Genomic DNA, 19,752 nt, shown 5'->3' with positions numbered 1-19,752 from the left:
TCATTTGTATGCACTAAATTCTCTCCAGGGCAAAGCTAAGAGCGTCTAGGCTGCTTGTTAGAGAAGTTTCTGACACATGCTACCTCCCATGGTACACTTTCTGTGTCTTCCTTGAGAAGCAGCAGACTATCAGAGGCCAAAACTGAGTTTCAAAATGTCAACTGTTAAGCAGGGTGTACAATTCTGATCTGAAAATCCCTTTGGGAAGTCAGGGATGCCCCTCTTCTTGCTTTACAGAGTCTAGCTTTTCAGGCAGGGGCTACTGAGGATATTTGTATGGCCCACAGCGTTTCTGGAACTGCAGATAGAATGGAGAGGCCCTCAGTGAATTTAGGCGGTGCCAGGACCAGGCTGCTGCTGGGAGGCAACAGGCAAAAGATTTGGATCACAACTCCTGACCCGAGTGTGTTAATTTCTCTGAATCCAGCTGCTCAGATTGCTGGTTAAATGAGGCTATTATTTCTCATCCACTTCCTAAGGCTGTTTCAAGCCTGTCTGCAGGACTGCAATCAGATACTTCAGTAAGCTGCTATCGGCACCCCTGGGGACCTTCTGCCTCGTAAGTAGAAATCCTGGAGGAGCTGCCAACATGCAGAGCTCTTCCTCAGACTTCCTCTAACAGGCTGTTGCTTAGCCACAACACAGGCTGGCCAGGCTGTGGAACTGCAGATGTCAGCGTGCGGTTAATCCTTGCGCCGGCACTGGGCCAGACGTACAAATGTCCGTCTGTAATTACCGCTCTCCTGTGACTAAACACCAGCCCGTGCTCAGTGCCCAGCTACACGAAGAATTTTTTGCAGCCTGGAATCCTCCCTCCTTCCTGTCTGATCAAAAATTAGCTGGTCTTGTGAGAGTATTTCAATCACTATTTTTGTATGAAGAATTGAAGCATTAAGTTACTGTGCTAACACTATGCTTTAAATGATATTTACTCGCAAGCGGAGCATGCCCTGTGGACCAGGGCAGTATGCCCAATACTCTTGTTGCAGGAATATAAAATTGGGTCTTTTTCCCTGCAGTATTCACAGTTCTGAAAAATATTTTTCTTCAAGTGAAGAACAGGAGAGCCCTCATGTGGCTAATTTAACATCTGTGATACGACACAGATGCTATGGATGGTAGTAAAAAAATGCATTGTATGTAAGTTTTTCTTTTGTTCTTATCTCTGATCTCACCTCCTTTAAATATAGTTGATTTAATGAACCTCAACTTTGCTTTCCAGCCAGTTGTATCTCAGATTTTTTCCTTCCACTGAAAATGAACAAGCCATTCCTCATATTATATCTGTGCTTCATTTCCCAGTTTTGACAATAGGAATGTAAATTATAAAGTAACTCTTTCTGAAATGTTTCTCTTGTGAGCTGTAGGGAAGAAGAGAAGCATATGGGGGATTTATTATGCACAATGACCTCATTCTTTCCAAGTTTCCTCATTCTCAGGAGATACATTTGCAATTCACACACAGTTCAGAATTGGAGTAGGCTACGCATCTGCTGTACGTACGTACACACACACACACAGTGTATCTTACAGTCCCAGAAGACAACAGATGACAAAAGAGTGTGAGTGGTCACATTATTTTTGCACTAGGGCTCTCCTTGCAGATAAATGATGCAACAAGCATCTCAAGTAACGCCTATTTCTGTATGAGTTACTCAAAGGCACTGCAAACATTAGACAAACAGATCATTCAAAGTCCATTTCTAAGAAAAAAAAAATTACTTATGCCTTACATGTTTTTAGCATTGAATGGATAAGTTGGAAATTCGAAAAAAAAAAAGGACGGGGGGGGAAATTAACTGAACACTCTTATATCCAATATAGGCATAATTTAATCTAAGACCTGTATGAGTCTTTTATATGTTTTTTGACCCTGTGCTTAACCCTTAGGAGGCACTCATTACTACTCAGATAACATAACACAGATTAAATCACACCTTAAAGTAAAAAGTCCACAAGCCTCTTTCTTCTGTTGTCAGAAATATACACATCTTATATGAGATTATATTATATAGTATATATATTAATTAGGTATAATCTACATGCCTTATCCATCTCCTCGTCCTCCATATCTACGTAAGTTTTATTTGTTCTCTTCTACATTATTCCTTTCCAGACCAGTTTGACTAAATGCAGGGCAGATGCTGCTGGCCCAGGAGGTGGAGGATTCTGAACCCTGAGAAAGATTAGGGCAGAAAATAAATGTTTTCTCATTTGGTTACTTCAATTGTCTTTTTCTGCTCCTGAATTCTTTTTTGCATAACAAACGTGTTACATTTGAGAAAAGCAACTTGCCAAAATACCAGTCAGCAATACAGTGCTCCTAGCTGGCCAGCAGAAAATTTTATGAACGAAGGCTCAATAGTTCAGGAAACTTCTGATGGGGGTACAATGCAAGTGATAACAACCTAGGAGCACAACCCACTGGATATGTGTGTCTGACTTACAGTTAGCATAAATTTTACTCTGAAGCAGAACAAACAAATCCTGAAATAATGGATCTAGTGGTTCCATGGACAGAAACTGAACTGCTCTGAAAAACCATCATGAAAACTTGACAAAACTAAGATGGCAAGGTCATATGAAGACATACTCTGAGTTTTCAGAAGATGAGACTTTCCTCAAAGTTACAAGGAAATGTTATGGACATTAGATTGCCATCTAATCTAAAGGGGAGGCATAGACAAATTATGTTTAATAACATTGTATTTTATTAGTCACCTTGAAGTAAAATAACTAGCTTAGGTACCTATCTTTCAGTTCTAACTTTACATTCTTTCCTTTACAATGACCTCAATTTAATACCATAAATGAAGACTGTTCTTAACTCAGATAAAATGATAAATCACAAATAGAAAATGTAATATGTGTTTTGAAGCTATTTAGGCTGAGGTAGATCTCTGGGCACAATTAATAACCTCTCTAAAAGACCTGGCACCAGTCTGACCAGGTTCAGCCTTGTTTTAACAGTAAATGAAGATACAGACCAAATTGGTGCCTTCTGAAGTTGTGGTATGTGCTCCATGGCCTTCCTGTTAAATCAGTGCTTGGACTACTGAACAATTGTTCTTTTTAAAATTATATAAATTATATTTGCTTCTTAATTGGTCTAACAAAGAAATTCTTCTGCTAAATGTCAAAGACATTTGATGTCAGATTATCTTCACAATTTTTTGTTATATATTTCTTCACCGCTTCACTTGGGCAGAGATGACAGGCAAGACACAAGTCAAACTTCTTCAAGAAAGACCAGCAGTTCATTTGAATGCCTGGAGACCTAAGGGTTGGGCCATTTTAGTTAATCTGGTTTTGGAAAAAAAATACATAAAGAAACACTTTCACCTTAAACAGCTAACCTACTCAAAAGGCAGACACTTGCCATTTAACATTTAACATTAACATTTAATTAATATTGCACCATGACATTCTATATAAGTGTTTTGTTTATTTTTTGTTGTTTTTTTTGGGTTTTTTTCCTACTAAAGGTTTTTTCCCCAGTGAAGAGCCAGACTTATTTATAAATATTAGGTTATTTTTCTGGTCTCTGGTTAGATGGCGTGTACAAGATCTCATTGTGTTCTGGCTACAGGGCTCAGGCATAGTCTCATATATAAAAGTGTACATGCACAAATATTGTCTATCTGGTGAATAGCTTGCCTTTGAAGAATAGAAACAATTATTTTAATAGCTATCCCTGAATGTAAACCTATATTTAAAATAAGACTTAAAGGAATGTCTATATTTTGTTTGATTAAAAAAATGCTTGAGAATTTAAAGCTGTGAAGTCTAGATCTGAAAAAACTAGACTGAAAGTGTTCTTCAAGAGAAAATAAAATTAATCTCAGTGACATAGGAAAAGAAGGAGTTTTCATGTATTTATAGGGATCCCTGTTAAAAATAGAGAGTTATCTTGCTTCCTCAGGTTGTAAGAGCAAGATCTGAAACTTCAGGAATTTTATATTTCATTCATTTTATGCCACCAAGCATAATTACAAAAGGCTTAATATTCAGATATTTTGAAACACCTATAAGTTTTTCAAGTTGCTCAGAAAATCTATACCTCTTCACTTTAATTCAACCATTTAATCCTTAAAAATCAATTTAACTTTGATATTTTTATTACTTTGCTGTTATTTCTGTAATTAAGATCTTCAAAGGTAAGAACACATTAGCCATTCAAAGCTAAAAATCAAATAAAGTTACACTCCCTGTCCTCTAATCATAGCTTTCATCTGAACATTTATGGTTTCAGGAAGAAGCCAAATTAGTCCTAATTGCCTCTAATTTAACTTGGCCACTCAAATAGGATATGAGATCACATTTCATCATACTGTAGATATTTTAATCACTAGTGTACACGGCCTGGAGAGTTTACTGTACACTGAAAAAAAGTCTATCTTATCACATAGAAGTTCAGTCATGTAGAAACAGACCTGATTTAATTTTCTTTTAAAAGGACTGATTTTAGACAAAATCTGCTCTGTTTGATGTTCATTTGATGTTTTAGGTTGACTTGTGACTGTGTGCTTTTTTAACATTTAGTGGTTTTTAAGCCTCAAGTGGTATAAAGTAATTTAAATTACTTCAGTATCATGCAGCATTATATGAGAAGTCCTTTTGCTTGAAGTTTTGAGGAAAAGGTGGCTGCTGAGAGATGAGGCAGTGGGAAGCAGCTCAGGCAGACAGATGCTCCTGGCTGGACTTGGGTGCAGCCCCTGCAGCCTGCATAGCAGCAGCTGCTCAGCTCTGGCTGTGAGACAGGGCAGTTGTGCCTTCAGCCCCACTTCAGTAGCTGCTGCAATTCTGTAGGAAAACCTGGGGATCCCTGAGGAACCTGGAAATACAATCAAAAGGTAAAAGCAAAGGTGTTCACGTCGATGTGCTGGGTCAGCAGGAATCAGTTCTCCAATTTCACTTAGCATCTGTTCACTTTGTTTTTCTATTCTAATTATCACTTCAGCATTCTTTTCCCCTTGCCCAGCTTATAGCTGATAGCATCCTTCATTTGGAGCCAGATGATCAAATGTAGTTAAACATATTTTAAGAATAATCTTTCGGAGTGTTTAAATCTCTCTGCTCTGCAATGTTGGTCCTCCTCAGAGATCCTACATAGGCAGTGGTGGATTGGGAATGTTTCTGACTACAAACTAGAGAGGGAGCAAATGTTACACATTTACTTTCAAGCAGAATAAATGGGCACGATAGGTTTTGTAATCAGGAACTGTAGAAATGGAAGTCTATTTCTAAAAGTTATGTGTAACTGGAGAGAGGATGTGAATGCCATGCAACCTCTGCATTCAATAAGAGCTTTAAAATTCAGTGGTTTTATTACTGGAAGTGACTGGAAAAATCTAAGAGACCGAGCATTATTTGTATCAGTTATTTGGCAAGTAAATTTGGATAATGGAAGCATTGAGAAGCAAAGGAATCACAGTTGTTAGTTACTGGCTGTAAGTCACTTTCCTCCCCTACACAGAGGGGGCTCAGGCAATTTCACTGGCCTTTTGAGGAGGATGTTTTCAGCAATACAACACCACAGTTCAGAACCCTGCTCTGTGGAAATGTAACTCCCTCCTACATTGGAGTACTGCCTCTAAATCAAAGAGTTATCTACTGGGCAGATAAACTGTTTTGGGACTTGGAACTGGAGTGGCTCAGGCAAGCATAAGAAAACTCTTTTTCCATCTGTCACCTGGATTGATGACTGGTAATTCACCTCCTCAGTAAGATGAAAACCTGACCACATGGACATGCCAGATGATTTTCTTTATATAAATCAGAGAGATTTCTTCCCTCTGTACAGAGCAAAGAATTCACCTAGAGAAAATCTGCTCTTACTTTTGCTTTTTTCACAGGGGAAAAGAAATGGCTCTTCAAGCATGGGAACAGCTCCCATCTCAGGGCTCTGTTTCAAGGTTGACAAATGCAGGTGGCACCAGGGGTAATTTTCTCAAGGTATAAACACAGCATTCCAGCACTGCAATCTCACACATTTCATTTATGCTTTCCCAACTTTTATTTTGAGCATCAGCATTCTAGGACAGAGCAAAACACCACAAGCTTGCACTAGGAGTAATAAATAAGACAATCCAGTATTGTACAAGCCATTATTTTAGAAAATAGTGAGAACACAGGTCAGAGTCAAGGCTCACTATCTCATCTGGCCAGCATTTCCATGGGCATCCTGAGGGAATGAGGCCATGCAGCCGCTGTTCAGCAGCAACCAAGTTAATTTGATGGGAGAACATTAGATAGGTGTTTGGGAGAACTTCTGAGACACCAGGTGAGATATGGTCACAGCATGCAGTCACTGGCTTATAGATTATCTGCACCAATATTTTGCAAGTGTGAGCTATCATGGTATTTTTTAAAATATCAATATTTGTTATACAATATTTGGATCCCTTATTTGTGTCCACTAGAAGTGAACTGGCTGTGGCTTTGCTAGCAGAAGAGATTTTTTTAGTTACAGACAGAAAACCAGCAAGGATCAGGAAAGGAAAATCTTTAACGAAGACAAATAAAACTACTAGGGAAATAGATGAAAGTATTCTGTATTAGAGCCTTGGAAGGGCAGAGTATGAGCTTTAGTTGTGGATTGATAACTCTGGGATGAAGTTAAGTCAGCTTAGTCAAATTAGCTTTTTGATGGTCACATCTGTCAGAGCAAATACACCACAAGAGGTCCAGGATGAAGAACAACACAGTGAGCAAACGTATCCTCCCTCCCCCAGCATTGAAGTGAATAGCCAGGTACAAGTTTACACTCAGAGGATTCTTGGCTTGCAAATAAAAGGAGATCTCAAGATGATTAAGTAACAGTTTCCCTGAAGAACTTAATGCTGAGAAGAAGGCTGAAAGAAATAGCAATCACAAGGCTCATGGCTCAGCCTCCCCCATTTGGAGCCTACCGGATTGCCAATGGGAAGCAAAAGCAGTTGTCAGAACACTTTCCAACTGGTGGAATAAGCCAAAAATATCCACTGCCACTAAGGTCTGCTAGCACTAAGGACAAACTAAGCATCTTAGCTTTCCAGACTTTAAAGAAATGTGAATTCGTGTTTTAAAAAGCAAATTACTAATAAGAGTTTGGATGTTTCTTTATAGCTGAGGGAAAAATATGACCTTCTGATTCCAATTTTTCCTGAGAATGCTGGGTATTTTGGAAGGAGAAAATCTTCTTGCTGAACTCTATCAGAAAAGCGGCTTTGCATCAGATTTAACCCCAAGACTCCCAGACTTCTCATAACCAAGAAGAGTTAAGATGCAACATTTCTTCTAATGAAATGAAACATAGGTTTTCCTTATTGTATAATCTCCATTGCATATATTGGCCTTCTGAATGTATTAAACAAAATTTAGATACAGTTCTGTATCACATTTTTTACAGTCCTTGCTGGTTTTTGTCACCATAATTACTGTGCTGCAGAGGATGTTGTTGCAAGTCTGAGAGAGTTTATTTTCCACTTATTTTGTTTACTGCTTTGCATGGGAAGACAATCAAGGACCAAATACAGGGACACATAATGAATGAAGGAATAGCAGAGAATAGGAGCAAGAAGAGCTAATATTGTCCTGGTCACAAGTATCTCTCTTCCCTACTTGAGATTACAGCAGGCCTAAATGCTTTTCTTGGGTGGAGTTTGATGAGACTCTCCACCACACATTTAATTTCCTAGTTGCTAGTTTCTGACTGAAGGCATTACAGCCGAGCCTGTAGTAATTTGGCAAACTACACCTTATTACTGCTCAGAGCATCAGTGAAACGGATTAGTTGTTTGCATTCTGTTTCATAGGCCTTGTTTCATAGCTCTTCCTGGCCTGCAAGGTGCCACGATTGGTACCCCTGCTCTGCTCACAGACATCCTGGCCGAGGACCTGAAGGGAGCCAAGTGGAATTGTACCAGAGGAAAAATCGCAGACCTCTGCCTGTTTTTTGAGCTGAGGCCCTAAGCCCTCACTGACAGGTGTCCAGCAAAACTGACTTAAATGTTATCATAACAGTCATCATCTGAATGCTTACCAATGATACTTCACATAGACATTTTTGAAGTTATTCAGAAGGAATGTACAAAAGGGTAAACAATACTGAAACAGAACTGCCACACCAAAGCATGAAAACCACCATTTCAAAAGCTTTACTTCTTTCCAAAATAAGCGCTTTTATCCTAGTGAAAGAGCTGACTCGCCATACTAAATCCTCAAGTGCTTATCCCTGCTCTCCTTTCTGCCAGGAAGGCTTTTGTAAAGCATCTGCTAAGCTGGCTCAGATAGCTGAACCCGCTGAAAAATGAATGGGGTTCATTGACTTGCTTTTATTTGGATTTGGGAGAAGAATCATGTGACTAACAGGATTTCTGTTGCATAAGAAATCAATAGAAAAACATCTTCTGATAATCTATAGATAGGGGCAGAGGCAAAGCTAATCCTTAGGCTATTGCACAAACTTTTGTCAGATTATTCAATTTTGTAACCCCAAAACCATATAACCTAGCAGCTTTTGGAGTACAGGAATTCTTCAGCTCTGCCTTTGGACTCTGCTGGCTTGATAGGCGATTTTCAAAAAGTTTTGACGTCCCATCAGTGGAAAGGCTTAGGAAGCTTTGGCTTCCTAAGTGTTGGCCCCACATGGCTTTTATGAGATCTCTTAAGCAGCCTAAGTGACACAGCCAAGAGCCAAAACATTTCCTGTGGTCAAATCAACACATAATATGGTGCCAAGAAAAAACACGACTTCACATGGCCAGCAACCAGGGCAGAAGGCAGTGCCTTTGCTATAAAGACAGTGGATCCCTGAAAGGACTATCTTTGTTAAACTGCTGTAACCATGCAGTGCTAAGCTTTCCACCTTAAAAGGCTCTGGTGAAGCTGTGGTTGGTTGATGGTGTAAAGCTACATATATTAGAGCCTGAGCTGAGCTATGGAACTAAAAATGAACTGTATCTGCATTCCATTAACACCATTGCATTAATCAAGATAATTCATACCATCCATGACTGTTTGGCAACAGAGTGAAAAATATTAATTAAAGAATTGCATGAAACCTAAGGATGAACTCTACTGTGGTTGAAGTTTAAAGAGGAGTGATAGAAGTGTAAATCAGCCTTTTAAATAAGCCCAATGTATAATAAAGTAAATGAAATAGAAGATGCCTTCTGTTCCAAGTGTGCTCTCTTTTCATAAAGATTGAAAGAAAAACTTTTTAAAAATCTCAGGTTTAGATAGAGAAGACTCCAGGTTAAGATTCTCAGGTCCAAGCTGCTATTTGAGTGGTTGCTTTCTGGTTAGAACACAACAAAATCATCCATCTGGTTGAAAACTTGATGGTCTCTTCTTTATCCTTTAAAAGAATCAATATTGTTAATTGGATCCTAGAAAAAATAGTCCTATATAACTGCTATGTTTTTAACTTTCTGCTTTGGGAATGTAAAATAGAACTGTCTTTAGTCTTCTGCAATTGTTTCCCCAAAAAATAACTGCTTAGCTAAGGAAGAATACATGATGAAAATACTTCATTAAAAAAAAATATTTAAACTTCTCTCGATGATTATTACAGGATCTGAATGCTTCTAGATTCCCTAGGAACTACACATGGAACACTTTATACAGAGTTGTATTCATTTTCATTCTGAACTGCTTGATTTTTGTTTCTTTGCAAATTTTTGATTAATTGTTCCATCACTTACAATCACCCTTAGGGGAACTTGGCCAGCAAACTCAGTAGAGAGTTCAAATTGGGACTTCAAGCTGACAGCTACTGAAATTGTAAGAGCTGTGAAGTAAAAGTAAACTGAGCTGGAGCCAGTAAGCCCTGAAGTTTGGTTCTGGTAAAGGTTTTGGCTCAATATTGTTTAAAATATGCTTAAAAGGGCCATTTAATTTTATTTTAAAAAATACTATTTTCTTGTGCTTTTAGAAAGTGTTACTTTACAAATTGTGTAAGGAGAGACAAAGGTCTAGACAGGAGAGACAGAGAATCTTATAAGAGAGGTAGGAATCCAGAAGTCAGGACTTCAAAGGAATGTATATTTAAAAGCAGCATTTTGGAAAAGACAGCATTTTTACAAGAGGCTAAAGTAGAGAAGTCATGGGGAAGAAGTGGAACTAAGGTGTGTGTCAGGAAAATTGTCCCAGCCCTGATCAGAATTATAAAAATAGGAAAAAAAAGCATGTGGAAACATGGATGTGTTTCTGACAGAAAAGCTAAAGCTAAACCACATTGGTACCAATGCTGAGAGGACAGTTTCAGAGTGGTAGCCCTGCAAGAAATCCTGCTTGAATGTATAGAAGTCCTTAACTGATTCGTCATTTTGGGTTTTTTAATCCCTAGTTCCTCTGCATCCCTTTGTTGGAAAGGCTTAGGTGGGGTGCCATGTTTCTCCAGCCCTGCTATTCCCTGAGAAATAGCTGCTACCTAGAGCTAGACAGTGGGAATTCCTGACAGAAAGATCAACTCGAAAAAACAAAAGTGGAAATGTGAGTGTGAAAGTGATACACATTAATTGCTACAGGGCACTATCTGTGTGATTTCATCTGAATGACCAGATACAAATAATAAAGCAGACCAATGGTTAGAGGACAAGACGGTGAAGAAAAGGTAAGGCAAAAAGAATGAGGAAACACAAAAATTTTGCCCAAGGCTTAAGAGATCTGAAGCAAAATAATGACCTGAAAGAAATCTAGACATCATCTACACCTATGGGGCATAAACATTCAAAATATCATCGATTGCCACTACTCACAAAAGAAACAGGAGATGATGCAATAGTCAGCATTCTTTGTCCAGGCCAAACCACATGTCTTGGCAAAGGATGAAATCTGAGTGCAAGGGAGTGAGACTGGTTTTGTTTAAAGTAGCTATCACATTCTCCTTCCATAGTGTCACACACCAAATTTTTTGGTGGTAATCCCCCACAATATTAATCACATTACTGCTATACACCACGGGATTTGCAGAGCAGAGGTCCCCCCACAGGTTGTAATGATGCCAAACTGATTTTTGCTTTTATATTTTCTTCATATATACTTGTAGCTCTGTAGACTATTATTGTATAGTTATATAGTTCCTAGATAAGTTCAGTACTGATAGACAGAAAGACAAAACTCATTCCAAGGGCCCCAATCCTATCTTTCTTCTTCCTCTGGGAACCCAGGATGAACTACTCTCTCAAGACACTTTCTCATAAACAAAGTACAGCTAGTAGCAAGAAAGGAGGGCTCCAGAAGAGGTGGAACCAAAGGGAGGAATTACCTCATTACTTGTGCTTCTAATTGGGAATTTTTGTCATTTATGCTAATTTGCTAAACTTATAAAACTGCATTCACCCAATGTGGGCTGGGCATTTTTCCATACCTGCCCCTGGAGGTGTCCATTAATGACCAGCTTTTATATTACTTCCTATAGTAACATTGTCTCCAGAGTGTGCTGTTTTATATCTGGATCTTGATGGCATCAGTAAGTGCCTGCAGCTCCTTGATGACTGATGGGGAACTTGGCACCACATATTTAATGCAGAACTAGCTCCTGACAACATCAGTAATAAGAGCAAAAGAATACTTTTGCATCAGATGTCCAGTGGCATTTTTTCATTGTTTTGCTCCTTTCACCACCAATCAATAGTTATTTTGTTAAAAGCAATGGACTCAGAGACTGCTATGTCTTTGAAACTACAAGGAGCCATAAGGAGCAAAACTATAAAAGCAAAGGCCTCACATTGTTGGAAAAAAACCACAATTAACGTGAGTGTGCAGTGTTTTATAAGACAGTAGAGCCACCATCTTATGGCACTGCTGCAATTCCAAAGTTTTATCTACTTGCATTTTTGATCCAAAAAGGTCTGTGCTATTTCTCAAGTAATAAAGGCAATTGGCAAAGAGTCACACAACTTAATTATCACCCAGGCGCTATTGTAAGTGGATTTTCGAATCTATGTAAACCCCATCACCCCTAACAATACATTGAAGTGAGTTTTACAGGCCAGCCTGAAGCTGTGATAGGGAAAGGAATTAAAAGTGGGAAATAAAACCCCTGTATGCAACACAGTTATGGAACATTTTTATGGCAGCTGGTATTCACAGAGAAATAACTGCCTGAAACTCTTGGCTGTAACAGACCAAGCTCTTAAACCCTGTTTGTATGAGAGGTATTGCTGGCTACTCTGTTTTGGTTATTTTAAGTGAAGCAATGCCCCATCTGCACTAAGCATGTGCAAGTATGTATTTCCAGTTTTTCAAAATATTCAAAAATAAAATCTAGATGCTATTTTATATGTTCTCAAGGGAGGCCAAAATTGAGCAAATGCTGCAGATACAGGTGCCATTTCACATCAAGCCAATTTCTTTTATGCAGATTCATCAAACTTTGTTCCTTGAAACAAATCCTACTTGATTTTTAAACACTCTTGCTAGAGGTTTGGAATTAAAAATGAAAAGCAATTGTTTTCTATATTTGCCTCAGCTGAACTTCTTTGTGTTAATTTTTAATGTGCATGCTCTGCTTCCAAGACTTCCAGCATATTGAGCAACAGGTCTTATCATAATTAGTAATAGTACAACATAACACTGTTTTATTTATATTTTCTCTTGATACAAGACTATTGCAGGGTAAAATCTTTATTCCTTCACTCTTTTGTGTCACAGTTGCAATGTATGGCATCTCTCTAATCTTGATATTAATGTCATTCAACAGTTTAAGTATTTTCTTTTCTGATCAAAGTGGACAGCCCAGTTTTGAGGGTCTCGGATCCATTAGGAGGAAAAACTGAAGAAAGACTTTTAGATGCAATTCTGGTCATTTGAATTGCCATTTTTTTTCCCCCCAGTGTATTCAGGACAACAAAAAGCAGCAGCAGTTTATTCACATTCCTAGGCAGGAGCTGCCACAGAGAGGCAAAAAAGAGGCTTTCAACTTCTTTCTGAGTCCTCCTGAGCTCAATTACTGACCACCCCACAGCTCTGCCCCCTGTCTGGATATCTCATTAACACTGCAGCTTTCACTGACCAGCAGCAACTTCACCTTTAACTCACTGCATCATTGCTTTGATCAGTTACATGTGCTCTAGGCCAGGTTTCAGAAGGGAGAAAGTGACCTTTAAAAAAGTTGACATTGTGGTCAAGTGAGAAAAATAAAGGAGAATGAGCTCTGGCAGGTTAAAAACACAAAACAGGCCAAAGAGTTTAAAGAACAAAGTTACAAAAGCTAAAAAAAGTAATAAAAAACCTTTTACAGAGCCATCAAAAGCCTTCCAGAAAGGCTATACAACAATAAATGGTAAAGGCACAAAAGAGGTATTCAGAAGATAAGACCAGAGCAGATAAATCAAATGAATTTTTGTACACAGTGAATGCAGAGGAGTTCGGAAAATTCTCGCATCAGAAATATGTTTTCTCCCCACAAAACAAACATCTTTTTCTTAATAAATGGTATCTCAATGGTCCTTTATTCAGCTGAAGTTCAGAAACACTTTACGAATAGGTTCATCAAGACCAGAGGATATTTATCAAAGATTTAAGAAGGAATTGAAGCAAGAAATAACCTAAATAACAAGTGCAGTGTATGATTTCTCATTTTAAAAATGCCTAGGATGAAAACCAGATGGTAAATGGGACAGAATTTAAAAAATATCAAAACCCAACCAACAACAATCCCCCCTACACACACACTGGTTCTTTGTACTGTGGTTTGAACTACAAGAACAACGTTTGTGGATGTGCTTTTGTTTCTTTAAGAATTCGTCCCTTTTGTGTTTTAAAATGTTTGCAATCTCACTACTACTTCTTACCAGCAAATAACCCAAAAGCTGTATGCCTGTACTAAAGTTTTTACATTTTTTCCCAGCCTGTTGTCTCTGTAAAGAGATCAACATATAGTGGCCATAAAATCCTCTAGAAGTTAGTGGGGTTTTTCTGCAACCCTCAAATATTTTTATTTGAATTCTATCTCAAATCCTTTATCCTTTACTTCACTATGGTCAAATCTCCCTTGCCTGCCAGATGAGGTATCTGCAGTTGGCTTGCAGTTTGGCCTCAGATTTGCTTACCTCTGGCCTTTATCTTTCCTTACTATTTGTGTAACTCTAAAAAGTCCTAGCAGGACTGTCTCACACAGGGAATCCTAAAGAGAGACAGACTTATTCAGGAGCACTGGAGGCAGATGCAGCCACAGCACAGATGAATGACTTGGCATTCCCAGCAAGGAAAGGAGGGGAATCCCTGGTTTGAATCCACTTAGGTGCCACAGGGACTTCAGCATGACTTTGAGCCTCTGCTTCCGGCAAGGTCAGTCAGGAGTGATGTGCTCAAACAATTTGGGCACTTCTGGAGCTCAACATCTGATATTAGAGGATGCCAAAGTCATCTGAAAGGTAGGGTTTTCACTAGGAGCACAGATACTGCTGAAAATCTGGGACCCTTAGGCCTGGTTTTCTTTTTGGAGGAGCTTTTAGATGAGATTCTAACACTTAGAGCCCAAAGCAGCCCAACCTGCACAGTGATTATCTCTGGAACATGCCACCTGATTTATGATGCAGTATGCATGCACTGCCACAAAAGCAGCAATATTCCTCATAACAGAGACAGAAGACACTGCAAATCAATGGCAGACATTTATCTTGGAAGCTCAAATAAAGAAAAAGCACACAACCAGAGGAAATTTCTTTACAACTCCACAACATTCATAGCCCTACTGCTTTACTATGGTGATGTTATCACAGCTGTACTTTTCTCTATAAAGCAATTGAGAAGAACTATAATTTGAGTGGGAGACTACAAGATTTATGTTGGATGCACATCCAAGCAGGAACTTCTAAAAACCTGCCCTAGTGCCTGCTGCAGGAACCTCCATATCAGCTTACACCCAGCATCTCCCCTCAAATGCAAGTGCTCACAGGAAGGACAGGAGCACATCTGCCCCAGGTGCTGGCAGGGATGTACATGAAGATGGACAATGCCTCCCAAGGGCAAAAATTTACTGGTGTCATCTGGCTTAGGGAAAAATATCTAATGCTCATGAATCCTTTCTCAATCACATGAAGATTTACTTTCATTAGACTGTAAGAGGCACCTTCTAGCAAGAGGGGAAAGCTGTAAGATAACCCAGTTGTATCTTTGTATTCCAGACGCTAAGACTACTTGTTTTACATTACATTTGACAGTATCCAAGTTGTCACTGGCCTAATAACAGACCAGAGAATACAAGAAAGCATTGATTTCCCTTTGGCCCTTGTACAACCCACATGCTCCTTCTGGTGATCAGAATTAAAATTTTTATAAGGAATAGTGCTGTAGATCAGATTTAGGTTACTGACTTAAACTAAATTATTAAAGTGAACTGAATACTGACATGCAGCACAGTACAAAGTAACACACAATAGAAATGAGCAGCAGCCTTAGAGCTGGCAGTTGTAATGTTCAGTTTTAGAGCACTATGGAAATCTTAGTGCACAGAAAAAGGAAGACAACATCCCTGGGATAGTATGTAGAAATACTGCATTAATAAAATATTTTTATAACATGTAAATACTTTCCTAGACTATAACAATTACCAGTAGAAATCAATTCAGAAACAGAATAAGCAACTCTACTGAAGAATTTTTAAACACTCAGTTATTTATTTAGGGAAATCAAATTAAATACGTGAAGATAGATATTTGGACGTCTGTTATGTGACCACAAAAGTTGTAAAGTGGTTTAGATTACTTTAGAATTGTATATACATCATCAGATACAAATGTGCATGTTTACCCCTCAGCAGATCTAGTGAACAAAGTTTGTATTTTAAATAGCTAATTAAAAACATAGATAAAAAACTCCACAAGGGGTATGTTATAGAAACCTGCAATGAATAGTAAATTATTTCCACCTTTTGATAAAAGAAAGAGTGAAGATTATAGACAGGAAAGGAGTATTCTCAAGATTGAAAAAAAAACAAACCCAGACATTCATGAGACTAAATGAAGACCGTCAAAAATTCAGAGGACTTTTAGGGAAAGATAAATTCAGATTCATAGAACAGGCCCTGGGAAGGGCATTGTGGTCACCAGACTCCTCCTTCTTCAAATTCCCAAAAAACCCACTAGACATTTTTATGCAACATAACAGGGTATCAGTGAGAATTACTGTACCATGTAATCAAAACTCAATTATCCTGAGATAACTCTTCTCAATAGGATCACAGGATCCAGAAATAGTACATTATAGGATTCCATAAACCAATTAATCACTGGGTTGCCCAATGATTTCCATTATAAATTATTCCAAGGAAATAACTACTAAAAACATGTATGTATCTATTATATGTTAGCTTCTGACTTTATTAAGTAGTGACTAAGGTAATTTTTGGTTATTTGTAGTAATCAAATAGCACTGAAGAATAATTGCTTATGGAAATACTGATCAACTATTTGTAGGCAATAAACCACACCTTTCAAAAAGTTTAAGTTCAAACATTTTGAACGTCTTCAGCAAAACAGTGCCCTAAAATATTGATTTTTGTTTGTAGCTGGAGACACAAGAACTTGCTATGGTTGAAATGCTGCATGCTTAGCATTTAATTACTTGTAAAGAAGTTAAACCCAGGTAGTCAAAACAGCTCTTTGAAAATGAGTTTCCCTCAAGCAAAGAATCAAGTTTAACACTGGTCTAAATGAATAAATTTTTACTGATTGTCATCTGAACTGGCCCAAAAGTTGCCATGACCAAATGGCTTTTTGTTAAAGGCACTTTTTAAAATTCCAAATCAATTCAAATCTAGTTTTAAATGTTTCTTTTTTGTCCCTTTCAGTGGAGGCCCAATTCAGAAATCCATACAACTGAATCTTCTTAGTGGAAAGCAGAGGCCAAGAATAGAACCAGTGATCTGTATTATTCTAATAGCAATCTAAATGTAAATAAATCATCCATTTTTCACTGTATTCAAAGACACTTTGAAGAAAGTGGTGTGGAAATTCAGACCCCAAGATCTAGCCCAGGTTTGCTCCAGCCCTTCCTTCAGCACACTTCCATCAGGAGACAAACAGGATCTGCCAGTGTAAATAGTAGAAAAACAGCATTTCCCCCTTATCACAGTCAGCATCACAGAGACATGAAAGCATAAACTTTACACAGTCAGCCTTCAGCAGAGCACATTCTGCAGAGCCCAGTACACAAGCCTAGGAGGAAAACTCTCTCTGGTTGTCAGTTATGCCCAAAACCTCCATTAATTTTCACATTGCAAGCGAGAAATGAATAATGCTCTTGAAAGTACAATTCCAGACTACTTCCTGCTATACCTTATTCTCAATTAAAATGGCTGCATAAAGTGCAGGTGTCCAGTAGGAAGTGTAATCCAGTAATAATTTTAGGATATATTTAAGGGTTTTGCTATTTTTATACTGTAACTTTCAAAAAAGGTGATGGTGACATTGCAGAAGTGTTAAAAGCAGAGTGCTAGTGGAAGTAGAGCCCCAGGCATTGGGAGCAACTATAATTCAAGGTTAAAGCAGCTTTACAGAATGCTAAAAGATCATCCTAACAAATCTTTTAACAATAATTTGTATAATTAATCTCTGTGTTAATTGTAATTAATTAATTGTTAATTAATTGTGTTAATTAACTCACAGTAACCACATTTATAAATATAATATTTAGTACTGTGATTTTTAAAACCACTGTTTCAGTTTTATTTCTATCTGCTCCAGGATACTAGCTAATTTTTACATGTTTAGAGAGTTAACTCATGGATGCAAGATAGATCTAAGATATTTGTATTGGAGTGCAACAGCCGGAAAAAGCCATCGTATTACAAACGCTTGTAACAAACTTCTTAAAACTTCTCACAGATACAACAATGTGCATGCATCTCCCACTTTCAAGATGGATTTTTTTAACCAGAATGTTCTCCTTGGTGTAGCAGGGATGAGAATATATTCACTCCAGTGTGAGGCAGACTCATTCTTTGGTCAGACCGAGCATGCCAATGTGCTAGCACAAGTAGAATGAGCCCACAACACCATTCTTTGTAAAATGATTTATGCAAAAAATGTAATAGTGCCAGGAAGTAAACCAAAATGAGTAGACATCTACTCCCAGTCAGTATAGTATAGGGAAAGAGTGAGGAGGTCTTAACAGCTCATGAACCCCATGGCAAAATGCTTTAAAGCCCCAAATAAACTCTTTCAGTTTGGCAGACCAAAACCAAGAAGTCCCAAGTCACAGCATTTCAAGTTGTGAGTTTTTTTAAATTAGTTTGAATATCTCTCCCTCAGTAATTTCCATAACATTATTCATAATTCTGTTTCTATACCCTGTGCTGCATAATTTATAACAGCACATTCTGAATTGTGAACAGCTGCACTTAACTTTTAACTGACTTGCTACTTGCAATCTACTTTGGTTGCAGCAAAAATGACCATTTCCAGAGAAGCAAAACATAATCTGAGATATGAGCCCTCATTCAGTGAACAATCACTTTTCAAGGACAACCCTTGGAACCCCTTCTTTCTGATGACTGGATTTGTGCTGGTGACATGTTTCTGTACAGGATTACTCACTTTGTGCTGATGTCCAGTGGCTGATTTTGACAAGGTCTGGTCAGCAGGCAGTAATCCACCATTTCCAAGCACAGGACACAAAACCCACTTCTAAGACACCTACATTCCCAATTTATAAGGTGGGTCACTCCTGTTTGCAATTTTATTCAAGGGAGGAGCAAAACAGGCTGATAGTTAAGATGATGTCCTCCAGCTGCTGTATTTGTGTTTTTCTCTGAAAAAGATGAGGAAATGAAAAACAGAAATGTTACTCATGTGTGGTATATGGTGCCAATTTCACAGTAAGAGCTTGAAGGTCTTGCATGTTTATTTCAGAGAATTTTTAAGATGGCCCTTAAAATGATTGTGAGAGACAAAGCTGCACTGAAGGGATGTTCTTATAAATAGTTCTTATAAATTTTTATAAATAAATAAACTACCTGAAATTATAAACTACCTGAAAGTCTGTAAGTCAAACCTTCATCCCCTGTAAGACACAATCAATAAAGGGAACAGCAGAAACCCCAGATTATCATCAAAACCCCCAACATCCTTAGGCTACAACAGAAACCCTTCTTCCCTTTGTCATTAAAGACAATGGTCAAACTCTCCCATTCCCTGGGATTTTTGCCCTCCCCCTGTCTCTACACCACCTGCCTTTCTGCATCCTACTGTAATAATTTTTCTCATACTTTGCAGCACTGACTCATAAAAACACCTCCCTGCACCCAGCCAGGAGGTGAGTTACTGTGCTGTTTATACACTCGCCACAAGGGTCTCCCATAACATAGGGGCATGTGTTCATCATACCTACCATCATGACCTACATGAAATAGTCCAAAGATGTATTTTCCCACCAGCACTGAGTGAATTCAATGCTTTACTGTGTCACAGTATCAAAGATGCCACATCCATCAACCCTACTCCAGTGGGTAAGGTACAGTGTTCATCTCATATTGTGCAAACACTTGTTTTTTTACAGCAGTCTGAGAAGGTAAGATTTATTCTTCTGTGTATATGTCTTAGAGACAAACTACAGCAAAGCTGGGAAATATGCACATAACTTAGAGACATTGAAATAATTTTTTGTTATACCAAGCAGAAGCTAAAATTTATGAATTGCCACATGGCAGAACAGAGGCAGCACTGCCGTCAGTGACAGCTTTCCCCAGCCCACGCCATTCACATCATCTCACCCTTCCATGCTCCTCTAGAAAAAGGAGCTTCCTTTATGCCATGGATCTTT

General features: G+C 38.3%; 1 long non-coding RNA gene across 1 annotated transcript; it reads right to left on the bottom strand.

The window, feature by feature from the left end:
- Nucleotides 1–3,055: 3,055 nt before the first annotated feature.
- LOC148184606 (uncharacterized) lies at nt 3,056–18,604 on the bottom strand. Its single transcript, XR_015772293.1, has 3 exons — nt 18,528–18,604; nt 4,584–4,834; nt 3,056–3,277 (listed from the first exon to the last, which is right to left on the bottom strand). It is a non-coding gene; the product is annotated as an uncharacterized LOC148184606 (long non-coding RNA).
- Nucleotides 18,605–19,752: the final 1,148 nt, after the last annotated feature.

Source organism: Pseudopodoces humilis, chromosome 3 (assembly GCF_049639895.1).
Source record: "Pseudopodoces humilis isolate 2021_Gansu_Grassland_sample_001 chromosome 3, ASM4963989v1, whole genome shotgun sequence".
In the NCBI taxonomy this organism is placed as follows: domain Eukaryota; kingdom Metazoa; phylum Chordata; class Aves; order Passeriformes; family Paridae; genus Pseudopodoces; species Pseudopodoces humilis.
The sequence above is the reverse complement of the archived record's forward strand: the minus strand, read 5'-3'. Positions and strand labels throughout refer to the sequence as shown.